This window comes from Chionomys nivalis, chromosome 1, assembly GCF_950005125.1.
Source record: "Chionomys nivalis chromosome 1, mChiNiv1.1, whole genome shotgun sequence".
NCBI lineage: Eukaryota > Metazoa > Chordata > Mammalia > Rodentia > Cricetidae > Chionomys > Chionomys nivalis.
The window spans coordinates 111,632,485-111,646,814 of NC_080086.1; positions in this window are offsets into that span (position 1 = coordinate 111,632,485).

Consider the following 14,330-nt stretch of genomic DNA (forward strand, 5'->3'; position numbering starts at 1 on the left):
CGTCACTGTTGTCAGTTCGGGGCACAGATCGTGAGTCATAGAATGGACCACCTTGGAATTCTGGAGTTCACAGATGGGGAGAGATTAAGACGCTATGTCAGTGAGTGACAGAATTCAGATAAGGCCTCCCTGAGGAGCCACACGAGGAGGCAGGCCCTGATGAACTTTTCCCAGGAATGGGAAACAGTTCCTAGGAAGGTCTGAGGAGAGAATGAGCTCTGGACATTGGAATAACAGGCTAGTCACTCCCAGACCATCAGGGGCTGCAAGCTGACTGATCGTCAAAGAAAGCCGAGCGCCTCCCCCGCCCCCCTCCCCCCCCCCCCCCCCCCCCCCCGCAGAGGCGGTACATGGCTTGCATTTTGAAGAGCTGCCTGTGGCGGCTGGACAGTTCATGCAAGAATGAGCAGGGGGAACAGGAAAGGACTTTCTCAGACTGCAGAGCAGGGGTGGGGGGACCCTTAGGGCCCGGCCTACACACACTATAGAGTGGAACCAAGGCCTGACTCCCTGCAGGTCAGGAGGAGGGGCTCTCAGAGCCTAGAGTGGAGGTCTGGGACGAGAAAATCTGTAGGCTGGATGAGAATCGACACCAAGGTGATGGGTCCACTGATGGTTGCCAGGGTGACGGGAGAAGGGTTGATGGTTGACCAGAACGAGGTAGCGGTTGTCTGGGTGACTAGAGAGGCCCAGGCAAAGGCTGACCGGAGGCCTTGGACAGTTGCTGGGACGGTTGCCAGGGTAACCAGAAGGCTCTGCCTTCTGTCAGTCCATCCTAGTCAGTCTTCCCTACCCCCACCCCACCCCATCCCACCCCGCGTGCAATTGCAGAGAGGGAGTGGGAGCCTGGAAGACAAGAAGTCTTCTAAAGGATCATATTCATTGGTCAGAGTCCTCTGACCAAGGTTGGTCTTCCCCAGCCTGAATCAATCAATCGGGGAGCCAATTTCTTCTGACCTGGGGACCTAGCATAAACATCGCTTTGGGCGGGAGTGGAGGGCTGGGTTCCAAACCAGGTTCTCTAAGCCTTTGCCTTCAGCCCCCTTTCCACCATCCATCCATCCACCCACTCACTCATCCATTCATTCATTCATTCATTTGTCTGTTCATTAGTTCATGCCTCTCTGGTCGAACACTGTCAGTCAGAGGAGACAAAGCTAAACAGGGACAGAGATGTGGCAAGAATGTGATCTGGCTCGGTGTAGTAAGGAATGGGGCAGGGGCAGTGACCTGGTAGGAGAAAGCTAAGGAAGATTACCTGGAAGGGGCCAGTTTAAGAGTGGCCACGTGCTCCACTTTAAGTAAGCCCCTCACCCTCGCTGATTTATCGTTTCTTCCATTCTTCAGGCCAGTGTGGGCTAAAATGACATAGGGTTGTAAGAAACTTCAAACTACCAGCAAGGAAGGAGATCGGACAAATTTGTGCATGGAACTTTATTTGGGGGCGAGTAAGAGGGTCAGATAGAGTGGAGGCAGAGACAGAGAGGGTGAGGCAGGCTGAACTGAGATGACCGTGGTTAAGTCTAGGCAAAGAGAGACACAGATGTACAGGGAAGGCACTGAGGCAGATGAAAGGCACGTCTAATCTAAGAGAGCTGGATTCTTGGGACAGGGTTCTAGAAACAGCTTATGGGTTCAAGGACAGAGATAGCCTTAGCATGCACAGGGGGAGGATGAGGTGGTGAAATACTGGAGCTGGGACATCTTCCCAGAGCAAGGAGGGCCCCAGTATCTAGGGAGAGAGAAGAATCAGGCTAGTGTGCGCGTTCCCCCACCCCAGTTGTGGAAGCAAGACAAAGGTGTCAAAAGAAGCCTGGTATAGACTGTGGTTTCAAAAGATGCTGAGTGATGGAGGGTGAGGACCAAGTATGCAGACTCCTGGAGGTATCAGAGAGCTGCTTTTCCCCATATTGAGAAGTAGGAAAGCTGGACAGACCTGGGTACCCTGAGGGAGGCTAAGCGGGGCCAGAGGTCTTGGAACCTTCCTGTACTGAGTGGGTAGGCAGAGGATGGGGAAACATTGGGAGCCTCTGATGAGGCATGGGAAAGAAAATACATCTTCAGAGCCTAGAAACAGGCATTTATGTACACGGGCCAGCTATAGTGATCCAAATTGGGAAGGGCCCAAGAACTAATGTCTTTCTCTCTTCCAAAATCATCTTCTGTCAGTGCCTCTCTTTGTCCAAGCCTACAGAAAAGGTAAAACAGACAAGGGAAGGAAGGAGTTAGGCAGGTCTGGGAGTTGAGAGATGAGCATTGGCTGTTGTTAAGGAGGAGGAAGTAATTTATTCTATAGCCTTTTCCTGTGTATTTTATTTTTATTGTGTGTGTATGTGCGCGCACATGCATATAGATGTATTCATGGCATTAATACGAAGGTCAGAGGACAGCTTTGTAAAATGGGTTCTCTCTGTTCACCTTTATGTGAGCTCTGGGGATTGAATCCATGAAGTCAGGCTTGTGCAGGAAATGTCTTTGCCTGCTGAGCCACCATCTTGCCAGTTCTTCACTTTTTTTTTTTTTTTTTTTTTTGGTTTTTCGAGACAGGGTTTCTCTGTGGCTTTGGAGCCTTTCCTGGAACTAGCTCTTGTAGACCAGGCTGGTCTCGAACTCACAGAGATCCGCCTACCTCTGCCTCCCAAGTGCTGGGATTAAAGGCGTGCGCCACCACCGCCCGGCCCAGTTCTTCACTTTTTAATTTTGCCTTTTATCTATCTATCTATCTATCTATCTATCTATCTATCTATCTATCTATCCATCCATTCATCTCTCTCTCTCTCTCTCTCTCTCTCTCTCTCTCTCTCTTTTGCTTCTTGTGTCAGGATCTCTCTATGTAGCTTGTTCAGAGCACTCTTGAATTTTCTCTGTAGCTTAACTTGGCCTCAAACTCTCAGCCTCCACTTCCCAAACTCAGGGATCACAAGCATGTATAGCATGCCCATCTCCTCTAGGCTTTTTGAAGAATAAATATTCATTTCATTTTTGTTTATGTGTATGTTTGAGTTTATGCATAGTCGTGTCCATTTATGTGTACTTCATATGTGCAGACTTTTAAGAATTGTATCCTTTCTCTGAGTTTGAGTACAACGTGGTGTGCAGAGCGAGTTCCAGGACAGCCAGGGACATATAGAAAAACTCTGTCTCAAAAACAAACAGCCGGATGGTGGTGGCGCACACCTTTAATCCCAGCACTCAGGAGGCAGAGGCAGGCAGATCTCTCTGAGTTTGAGACCAGCCTGGTCTACAAGAGCTAGTTCCAGAACAGGCTCCAAAGCTACAGAGAAACCCTGTCTCAAAAAACAAACAAACAAACAAACAAACAAAAAAAACCCCACAAAAACCAAACATACAAACAAAAAAACCAACAAACAAAGCAAAAATTGTATCCTTTAGTTAAGAGCATGCATTACTCTTTTAGAGTACCTGAGTTTGATTCCCAGTACCCATATCCAAAAGCCACTCCTTCTAATCCCTTTGGGGGCCACTTTCTTTCAAACCACCACAGGGAGTGGGCTAGTCCTGAGGATGTACTCATTACTAGTCCCGCCTTCTGATTGGTTCAATTGACAGTTCGTTAGGACTGAGGCGGGGTACCTAGTGACAGAGCCCTTGCCAAGTCTATGTGCAGCCTTTGGTTCTAGCTCCAGCAGCCTACTAAATAAGACAATTATTTTACCTCCTGCGCACCAGGCTGTGTGGTAGTCAGTGGAGCTTCAGCACTGAGTAAGGCCAGGAACCCACAGAGCCCATGGTCTCATGGAGGAGCCAAGCAGGATCATGTAGAAGATGGGGCCTCTGATGGAGAAGGCTGTGGCAGCAGGAGCATGGGGGTCCTCCAAGAGAAAAGAAGATGGAATTTTTTATAATAATCTACTCAGCCTCTCACTAACATTCTCCAGTGGTTTCCATTATACTCGGCATAGAATCTCAGCGGCTTTGACCTCTTGGAACTCAGCCTTCTCGTTTCCTTGCTATCTCTACCCCAGAGCTCTTGCCTCCTTCTTTGACCAGAAATGCCTATTTACTGCTCCCTCTGCCTGGGATACCCTTCCCCAGGCTGCTGGCCTCCCTAGTTCACTTGCTCTTTAAAATTTTCCTTTAATCCTCTCCCTCTTCAGCAAGTCCTCTTCACGTCATCCCTCCCTTCCTTGTGCCATATTTAACCGTCACATCTCAGCAGGGTTTTGTTTTGTTGTTTTCTTTTCCCCTCGCGGTACTAAGGACTGACTGAACTTCAGGCCCCACAAATGCCAGGCAAATCTGCTACTGAGCTATACGCCACACCTTTTAATTTTGAAACAGGGTCTTATTAAAGTGTCCAGGTTAGCTTTACCAGTGCTGGGATTTCACGTATGCAGCACTATGGCTGGCTCCAATAGTCTTTAATGTCTTATTTATTTATTTTTGGTTTTTTGAGACAGGGTTTCTCTGTGTAGCCCTGGCTGTTCTGGAACTCGCTCTGTGGACCAGACTGACATGGAACTCACCAAGACCTGCCTGCCTCTGCTTTCTGAGTGCTGGGATTAAAGTGCTAGGAATGTGGCTCAGGGTACCACACCACCCAGCTTATTTATTTATTTTTAATTATTTAATTTTTTTATGTGTGTGTTTTGCCTTCCTGTCTATAAGTGCACCACACCATGTAGGTGCCCTCCAGTGGTGACAGATCCCCTGGAAGTGGAGTTGTAGGCAGTTGTGAGCTACCACATGGGTGGTAGGAAGCAAACTCAGGTTCTCTGCAAGAGTAGCATATACTATTAACTGCTGAGCAATTTTCCCCATGCTCCCTCTGATTTTTTTTTAAAGGTAGGGTCTCAATTGGCTGTCTTGAAACTTTATGTAGACCAGGCTGGCCTTGAACTCACGTAGATCTGCCTGCTTCTGCTTCTGAAGTCTGGAACTAAAGGTGTGAGCTGCCATCATGTGAGGCTCCTTTTTTGTTTCTATTTACATTTTGGGGATCAAACCCAAGACCACATTCATGCTAGGCAATTCTATACTCTGAGCCACATTCCTAGCTGTTTGTTATTTGGTTGTGTGTGGGTTAGTTATCAACTTTACACAAACTAGGGTTATCGTGGAAGGGGGAACAGCAATTTAGAAAATGCCTCCCTTGAGGGCTGGCGAGATGGCTTAGCAGTTACGAGCACTGGCTGCTCTTCCAGAGGTCCTGAGTTCAATTCCCAGCACCCACATGGTGACTTACAACCATCTGTATTGAGATCTGACACCCTTTTCTGGACTGCAGGCATATATGCAGACAGAACACTGTATTCATAATAAATAAATAAATATTAAAAAAAAAAAGAAAATGCCTTCATCGGATTGACCTATGGGCAAGCCTGTAAGTCATTTTCTTGATCAATGATTGACGTGGGATGGGAGGGCTCAGCCCACTGTGGGAAGTGCCATCCCTGGGCAGCTGGTCTTGAGCTGTAGAGAAAAGCAGGCCGAGCAAGCCATGTGGAGCAAGGCAGTGAGCAGCACCTCCATGACTTCTTCCGTTCCTGCCTCCAGGTTTCTGCCTTGGCTTTCTTGATGGATGGGCTATGCTGTGAGATGAAATAAACCCTTTCCTCCCAAGTTGCTTTTGGTTTTGATATTTTATCACATCAGTAGAAAGCAAAGTAAGATAGGATTTTTGGTGGTGGTGTTTTTGATACAGGGTATCACTCTGTAGGCCAGGCTACTCTTGAATTCACAGTCCTCCTGCTTCACCTGAGTGCCGTGGTTACAGGCATCTACCCACTATGCCCAGCATCATTTATTGTTTGTTTGTTTGTGTCTGTCTGTCGTGTTTCATCAGAGAACTGGCTCTGACTTGGGCCACCTCCATCTACAACAGGGCCTGGAACCAAGTAGGTTATTTGTCAGGCTGGATGTGCTACTTGGAATCCTAGTACTTAGAAGGCTGAGAGAAGGAGGATTTCATGTTCAAGTCCAATTTGGGTTACATATCAAGACTTTGTATCAAAAAACAAATGGGGCAGGCCTGTCAATGGTGGCACACACCTTTAATCCCAGCACTTGGGAGGCAGAGGCAGGTGGATCTCTGTGAGTTTGAGGCCAGCCTGGTCTACAGAGTGAGTTCCAGGACAGTTAACAGTTAAACTTGTTACACAGAGAAATCTTGTCTCTAAAAAAAAAATCAAACCAGAAAACGAACAAACAAGCAAGCAAAACCCAAGAAAACAGGACTCAGTGTGAAGCTCAGTTGATACTGTGCTTGCTTAATATATACAATGCCTTGGATTTGATTTTCAATGCTGCATAGAATGTTGTATACCCACAATCCCAGCAGTTGGGTGGTAGAGGCAGAAGGATCAGGAAATCAAAGTCACCTTTGACTATCTAGTGAGTTAGTGAGTGACTTCAAGTCCTGTGTAGAATACTTGAGAACCTGTCTCAAAAATAAAGAGAGCTGGTAGGGTGGCTCAACAGGTAGATAGATATACGTGCCACCAACCTGAGGACCTGGGTCTATTCCCAGATCTACATGACAGGAGAGAACCAGCTCACCTCCACAAACATGTGGTATACACGCTGTACAGGCACGCGCGCACACACACACACACACATACACACACACACACATCAATAATGCTTTAACATAATTAAGGAGGCCAAAGAGATGGTCCAGTGGTTAAGAGCACTGGCTGCTCTTCTATAGGACCCAGGTTCATTTCCCAGCATTCCTGTGGCAGCTCACAGCTCCAGTCCTAGGGGACCCCTTGTCTTTGTGTCGTTTTTGGCTTTGTGGCTTTTTGAATGTACGTGCAGTCAAAACACGCATGGCAAATAGGAAAATAAAAGTAAAAAATTTAAGTGTAATTTTAAATAAAAGGGACAAGTAAGTAAACACAATTTAGTGAAAGAATGAAGAAAAGGTGGAGTATTGGGATGACCCCCCCCAGGTGAAGAGCTGTCCTGGGCGTGAGGCTGGTGGTTTCAGCCCTGGAGACAGCCTGTCAAAGGCTCAAAAGGCCTCCAGGAGGGAGATGAAGCTGCTAAGGAGAGTGGCCATGCCATTTTAGGCAGTTTGGTAGTTCAGGCATCAGAGGATCCCAGGGAGGCTGTGTCAGTAAGCCTGGCTGGGTCCCCAGCCCACAAGTCCTGGAGTTTAGCCTTGCCACACGTATCCAGGGAGCCCTTGCCTTTCTCCATGGCAGTGGTACCCTTCCTGGGTGTGCGGTAGGAGGACCTCGCTGCGGATTCGACACAGAGGGCGGTTCTCGGACGAAAAGCTAAGGGCATGTTCTCAGGTTCCTGGTCCGTGTGCCTACAGCTGTGTCTTGGCCTGGTCCCACGTCCCAAGTCCCCAGGGACTGAGCTCATGGACGAGAAATGTAGTCCCTAGCCAAGGCGGCCAGCAGGGTCAAGGGAGGAGGCGCTTGCCCATCCACACCACACAGGTCTGAAGCAGCCAAAGGCTGCAAAGCTGTGGGAACGGCCACTGTGCCACTCCTGTGCCCTTGGGACCCTGGAATCTTGAGCAATGCTTCCACCATAGCTAGAGAAAGGCAACCAGGATTTGAAGCAGATGGAAATCCTCTTTCTGTCCAATTCCTCTTTTGTGGCGGCCTCTTCCTTTGGTCTCCACTCTCATATGTCAGCTTCGCCGTTGTGTGCACAATTTCCTGTCTAACAGAAGCCCCTGGATCAAGAAATTCCCTGGGTCTTTTTGTGCAGGACGTCTCAGCACCCTTTAGAGCGTCCATTCTGAGAAAAAGCTTCCGTTCAGATGGCTCGGGAGAGAACAAGGCTTATCCGAGGGCTCTAGCTTTGCTCTCTCTACACGCAGACCCTTCTCTGAATTCCACGATCCCTTGGATGGTTCTGAAGAGTGTGGTTTGGAACCACTATGACGAGTTTTACAGGCATCCTAACCCCTCCAGTCGCTTCCTGGGTTACCAAACCCTGCCCTATAACACCCCCGCTCCTCCCCGTACTCATTCGCTGTTGGGGGTTCTTGGGAGTCTCATCTTTCATCCGAACCTCAGGAAACCCTCAATTTCCCGTGGGAGGGTCGTGGCTATAGAGGGAGATATAGACACCTCCCGCCTCTTCTGAACAAGGCTGAATCATGGGGACAGCTAAGGGGTGGGAAGACCTCAGCTAGAGGGGAGGAAGGGCTTCCTGGAGAGGAATCCCTTTCTTTTTTATCGTTAAAATGTGTATTCATCTTGTAGGGAGAGGGGCGTGAGTTTGGAGGTCGGTCAGATAATGACTTGCTAGAGTTGGTTGTTTCCTAACACATGGGGCCCAGGAGTGGAATTCCGGTTAGCAGGGTTGGTGTTGAGCACCTTCAGCCATTTATGTATTCATTTCAATTTTGAGACATGATAATACTACTCAGCCCTGGCTGGTCAGGAATTTGATATGAGCACTTATGAGGCCTTGCTCAAACTCATAGAGATCCATCTCCTCTACCTCTCAAGGGCTGGATGAAAGGCCATGCCACCATGACCAGTTTCAATTTCTTCTTAAATTAAATGTATTTATTTATTTATGTGTACATGCGTGAGACTTTTTTTTTTTTTTTCCGAGATAGGGTTTCTCTGTAGCTTTGGAGCCTGTCCTTGAACTAGCTCTTGTCGACCAGGCTAGCCTTGAACTCACAGAGATCCACCTGCTTCTGCCTCCCCAGTGCTGGGATTAAAGGTGTGTGGCCACCACTGCCTGACAATTAATTAATATTTTATGTATGAGTGCTCTGCATGCCAGAAGAAGGCATCAGATTCTATTATAGATAAACCCTGCCTCGAAAAACCAAAACAAAATAGAACAAAGAAACTGGCAAATTCTGAAGTGTAGCTCTTCACATGGGATGTGGAAGCCCCGTTTTCTTTAAGGACATGGTCACTGGGAGTTTGACCATGCTCCAATCCAACACAAGTTGGACTTGGTGTTTTCTTTTGGAGGGGAGAAGGCCACAGAAATGGGAAATTAATGTGATTAGGGTGCATTGTACAAAATTCCCAAATAATTAATAAAAATATTATGTTGGGGAAAAATAAAAGCATTTGTTGTCAGTTCCTGATTGGAGAGTAAGCCAAAGGGTCCTCCCATCCCTGACAGAGAGAAAAGTCTGGGCCAGGACCAGAATACTACAGGCCTGCTGGTTGAAGAAAGAGTTTGACATAGGATAGTGAAGGGTTTTTAAGAGTTATGGCCTAATGCCAGACCTAGTGACCTGAGTTTGATGCCCAGAACCCACATAGTAGAAAGAGAAGACCGACTTGCAGGTTGTTCTTTGACATATACACATGTGGCAAATGCATATGCATCACATCTCTTATACACAAAATAAATAAAATGCAAACCAGGTAGTGGTGGCCACGCCTTTAATCCCAGCACTCGGGAGGAAGAGGCAGGCGGATCTCTGTGAGGTCGAGGCCAGCCTGATCTACAGAGAGAGTTCCAGAACAGCCAGGGCTGTTACACAGAGAAACCCCATTTCAAAAAAAAAAAAAAAAAAAAAGACAACAAAACAAAACAAACAAACAAACCCAAAAAACCAAAAACAAACAAATAAATAAACAAATGCATTTTTAGATTTATCTTTTGTTAATGTTGATCATGTGTGTCTGTGTACATATTTATGCACATGAGTACAATTATCTTTGGACGCAAAAGGAATCAGATTCTCTAGAGTTGGAGCTAGAGGCAGTTGTGAGCAGTTCAACATGGACTGAGCTGTCTCTCTAGTGCCAATAAGATATAACAGAGAACTGTTTTAAAAGGGAGGCTGTTAGAGAGGAATGAACGGCAAGATAGGGAGGTAGTGCTGGGATTGCCTCCTGGGCCTATAGAGAGGAGGGGCTTGAGCTGCACCTGCCCAGACTGATTAGAGACACGGCTGAGTCAGCTGACAGCTTACTCAGCACACTGCGGAGAATCAGCCTGCCCTCCTTCTTATGCAACATTTTTTCCCTTTGTCCAGCCTCTACTCCTTCCTTACCCCTCCCCTGTAATCCACATGGCCTGGGATCCCTTAGACCCCAGTTCAGATCTGAGTTCTTAACGCTAAGGAAGTAGCTCATTTGTACAACCAGTTGCCTGGCATGCACCAGGTCCTGGGTTCCATCTTCGGAACTGCAGAACCAAACCTAATGACAAAGCAGGCAGAACAACACGCACCTTCAATCCCAGTACTCGGGAGACAGAGGCAGATGCGCCTCTGTGAGTCCAGAGCCAGGCTGGTTTACTGAGTGAGTTCCAGAACAGCCAGGACTACAATCTCAAAACACCAAAACCAAAGAAAAACCTAATGGAAGCAACAGGGCTGGTGAGATGGCTCAATAGGTAAAGGCACTTGCCAGGCAAACCGGTGACCTGATTTCAATCTTCAGAACCCACACAAAGGAAGGGGAGAACCTACGTCACTAAGCTATCCTTTGACTCCACACTTGAGCCATGGAGTACAGGAACACACACACACACACACACACACACACGCACGCACGCACGCACGCATACACATGCACTACTAAAACCACAATAAACTCAGCTCTTTTACAGAGCATCTGTGAAATCATGGTTGTTGTCAAAGTTGTCCTGCTTCATCCGTAAGCTCGGCAGGTAGCTCTTCTCCTACACAAGGATATACCTGGGAGGGGGCATGGACGCATCCTGGAGGTCAGCTCTGACACCATCTCTGGCCAGTCATTTAGCTTTCCCTTTATGTCCCCCTGCTTTTCCTTCCTCATTAACATTCTCTCTCAGTCTCCCTCACCTGATTCTTCAGCGGTTGTTAAGGGGTGTCTAAAGGGACTGAGGGAACTTGTATAGTAAAGCTCTTACTTAGCTCATGTGAGGCCTTGAGTTTGATACCTACCAAATAGATAAATAAGTAAACATTATCTAAAGGAATCTGGGCTGTATGCTCATGGCAAACTGAAGCAGGAAGATCATTCAATCTTTAAAAATGTTTTTAATATTTGTTTGGTGTGTGTGTGCATGCATATAGGTATGTGGTGGTTTGAATAGGTATGGCCCCCCATCCCATAGAGTCATGTGTTTGAATATTTGGCTCATAGGCTGTGCCGCTATTAGGAGGTGTGACCTGGTTGGAGAAGATGTGGCCTAGTTGGAGGAAGTGAGTCACTAGGGGTGGGCTTTGAGGTCTCATATGCTCAAGCTATACCCAGTGTGGGAATACAGTTCACTTCCTGTTGCCTACAGATCAGATCAAGCTGTAGAACTCTCCGCTCCTTCTCTAGCACCATGTCTGCCTACAAGCTGCCATGCCTCCACCCATGATGATAACAGCCTAAACCTCTGAAACTGTAAACCAGTCCCAATTCAATATTTTTAATAAGAGCAACAGAACCCTGTCTAAGATGGTGCATTTGTAGAGATCAGAGGACAGCTTACAGGAGTCACTCTCTCCTTCCACCATGTGGCTCCTAGTGACAAGCCATCTTACTAGGGCACTTTTTTCTTGTTTGAGACAGCATCTCAGGTAGCCTAAGCTGTCCTGGGACTCTCTACATAGCTGGAGATGACCTTGGGTGTCTGGTCCTCCCACCATCACCTCCAGTGTACTGTGATTACAGGCACATGCTACTGTGACTGCTTTTTGTTTTTAAATTGTGGTGTTGGGATCCAACCCAGGGTTTTGTGTACAATAAGCTAGCACTGCACGGATTAAACTACATTCTTGGCCTTGGAAGAGCATTTGAGCACAGCAAATCAAGATCAGCATGGCAATGTAGTAAGTCTTTCTCCCCATCTCAAAACAAAATCTACACACACACACACATAAAATAAAAAAAATGTAGTGATGATGTAACTCAGTAGAAGGCACTTGTCTGGCAAATATAAGGTCTTTAGGTAGATCCCCAGAACTTCCAAATTCTAAGTGAAAAAGAAAAGCCATGGTGTGGTGTGGTGTGGTGGTGCATATCTTTAATCCCAGCAGTGAGGAAGCCAAAGGCAGGCAGCTCTCTATGGGGTCTAGGCCAACTGGCCTACATAGTGAATTCCAGGCAACCCAATGGTACATATTGACACCTTGTCTCATCTCACAGCCACAAAAAAAAAGAAAAGAAAGAAAGAAAGAAAGAAAGAAAGAAAGAAAGAAAGAAAAAAGAAAGAAAAGCCAGTCAGAAAGTTCAGGATTCCATTTATATGGAATACTGGGGGGCCAAGAGAGATGGCTCAGAACCAAAGCCAATGACCCGCATTTGATCCAAGTCCACCTGGTGGAAGAGGAGAATTGACTCCTGCAAGTTGTCCTTTGACCTCCGTTCAGATACTGTGCACCCCTTATTAATAAATAAATTTATAGAAATTTATAAGTATCTAGAGCAAGCAATGCCATAGATAAAGAAAGCAGATTCATAATTGTCAGTGACTGGTTGCAGGGAGAGGAGAAGTAGCTCTTGTTAGGAGCAAGATCCTTTCTCCAGGATAATGGGAAGTTGTGGAGCCAGAGAGGTGAAAATTAACTCAAATCTTTGATTATTTATTAAGTGACACTGAATTGTTAACAATAGAATAGCAAATAGGTAAATTTATGTAATATAAATTATAGCTCAACTTAAAAAAATCAAGAATCAGGTGTGGTGGTATACACTTTTAGTATCGGCACTCAGGAGGCTGAAACAAGAGGATCTTTGTGAGTTTGAAGCCAGACTGATCTACATAGCCAGTTCCAGGCCAGCCAGGGCTGTGTAGTAAGATCATATATATATATTTATATATATATATAAAACCAAACCAGCCAGGCAATGGTGGCACATGCATTTAATTCCAGCACTCAGGAGGCAGAGACAGGTGGATCTCTGAGTTTGAGGCCAGCCTGGTCCAACAGAGCAGACTGGTCCAACAGAGCAGGCTGGCCTCAGACTCATAAACCAAGCACGGAAGCACACACCTGTAATCCCAGCACTGGGGAGGTAGAGGCAGAAAGAGTGGGACTTCCAGGTCATTCTGGACACACAATAAGTTCAAGGCCAGCCTGGGCTGCCAGAGACCCTGCCTGGAAAGGAACTGCAGCGAAAGCAGGAAAACAGCAGATTGGGCCTGAAAGATGGCTCCGTTGTTAAGAGAGCTTGCTGCATAGTCGTGAGCACCAGATTCCAGATCCCAGCTCTCATGTAACAAGCTCGTATTCCATAAATGTCCGTAACTCCAGCTTTGAGGGATCCAGAGCTCTTTCCTGATTTCTGCATGTGCACGTGTGCACACACGCATGTGTACATGCACACACACACACATACACATCCACACACACATTAAAGACAGGGTCTCGCTATGTAGCCCTGGCTGTCCTGGAACTTGCTATGTAGACCAGGCTGGCCTCAAACTCACAGAGATTCTCCTGCCTCTGCCTCCAGAGAAGGTGTGCCATATGAAATCCAGCCCAATAAAAAATGCATTTATTTATTGTGTATCTGGTGTTGGGGGGCATGTGTTCTACTTCTTGGGGTCAGAAGACAGCTTGTGGGAATTGGTTTTCTCCTTCCACCACACTGATGTCTGAGTGTGCGCTTCCAGGATTCTATGTGTCCCTCAGTGCTGGGGATGTCATTTCCACCTCTCCGCTCTTGACACTCCCCGGGACAGAGCTTAGGACCTCTAGAATTTCCATTCTCACCCCAGAAGGGGGGGTCTGTCAGAAGCCTTCGCAGGTCAACTGGTACTGTAAATCAGTTAATGACCATGAAAAGATAGGCCTCCCCAGGCATGGAGAGCTCTTAATTCCAGCACTTGGGAGGCAGAGGCAGATGGATCTCTAAGTTCGAGGCCAGCCTGGTCTACAAACTGAGTTCTAGGACAGCCAGGGTTACACAGAGAAACTCTGTCTTGAAAAACCAAAATAATAAAAAAAAAAAAAAAAAGAAAAGATGGGCCTCATGGTGAAAACACATAGAGTGTGGGTGTGCTAGGGGCTGGTGCGAACCTTTAAAGAGTTTGCATCTTATGTGTGTGTGCACAATGTCTGTTTAGGGGTGCGTGTGCCACAGGGTGCATGTGGCGTCAGAAGACAATTTATATGTGTTGGTTCTTTCATTCTACTTTGGGGGGGGGGGTTCCCAGGAATTGAACTCAGGTCTTCGGGATTGACTGCAAGCACCTTTCCCCCTTCAGTAGACCTTTGTGACCAGCACGCTGTAGGAGAAAGGAGGCTGCTTCCTGCAAGAATGGCACACAGGCACATGAGACTCACGTGCACTCGACTCCTGGCAAGACTGCCCGGGTTTATGGCATAGTTAGGTACGAGTTTTGAACTGGTTGATGTTTCGTGGCCTCACGAAACTTCTGCATGGGTTTGCTACGGTCTGACCGAGGCTACGTGTTCATTAGACTCTCCGGACCTAGGC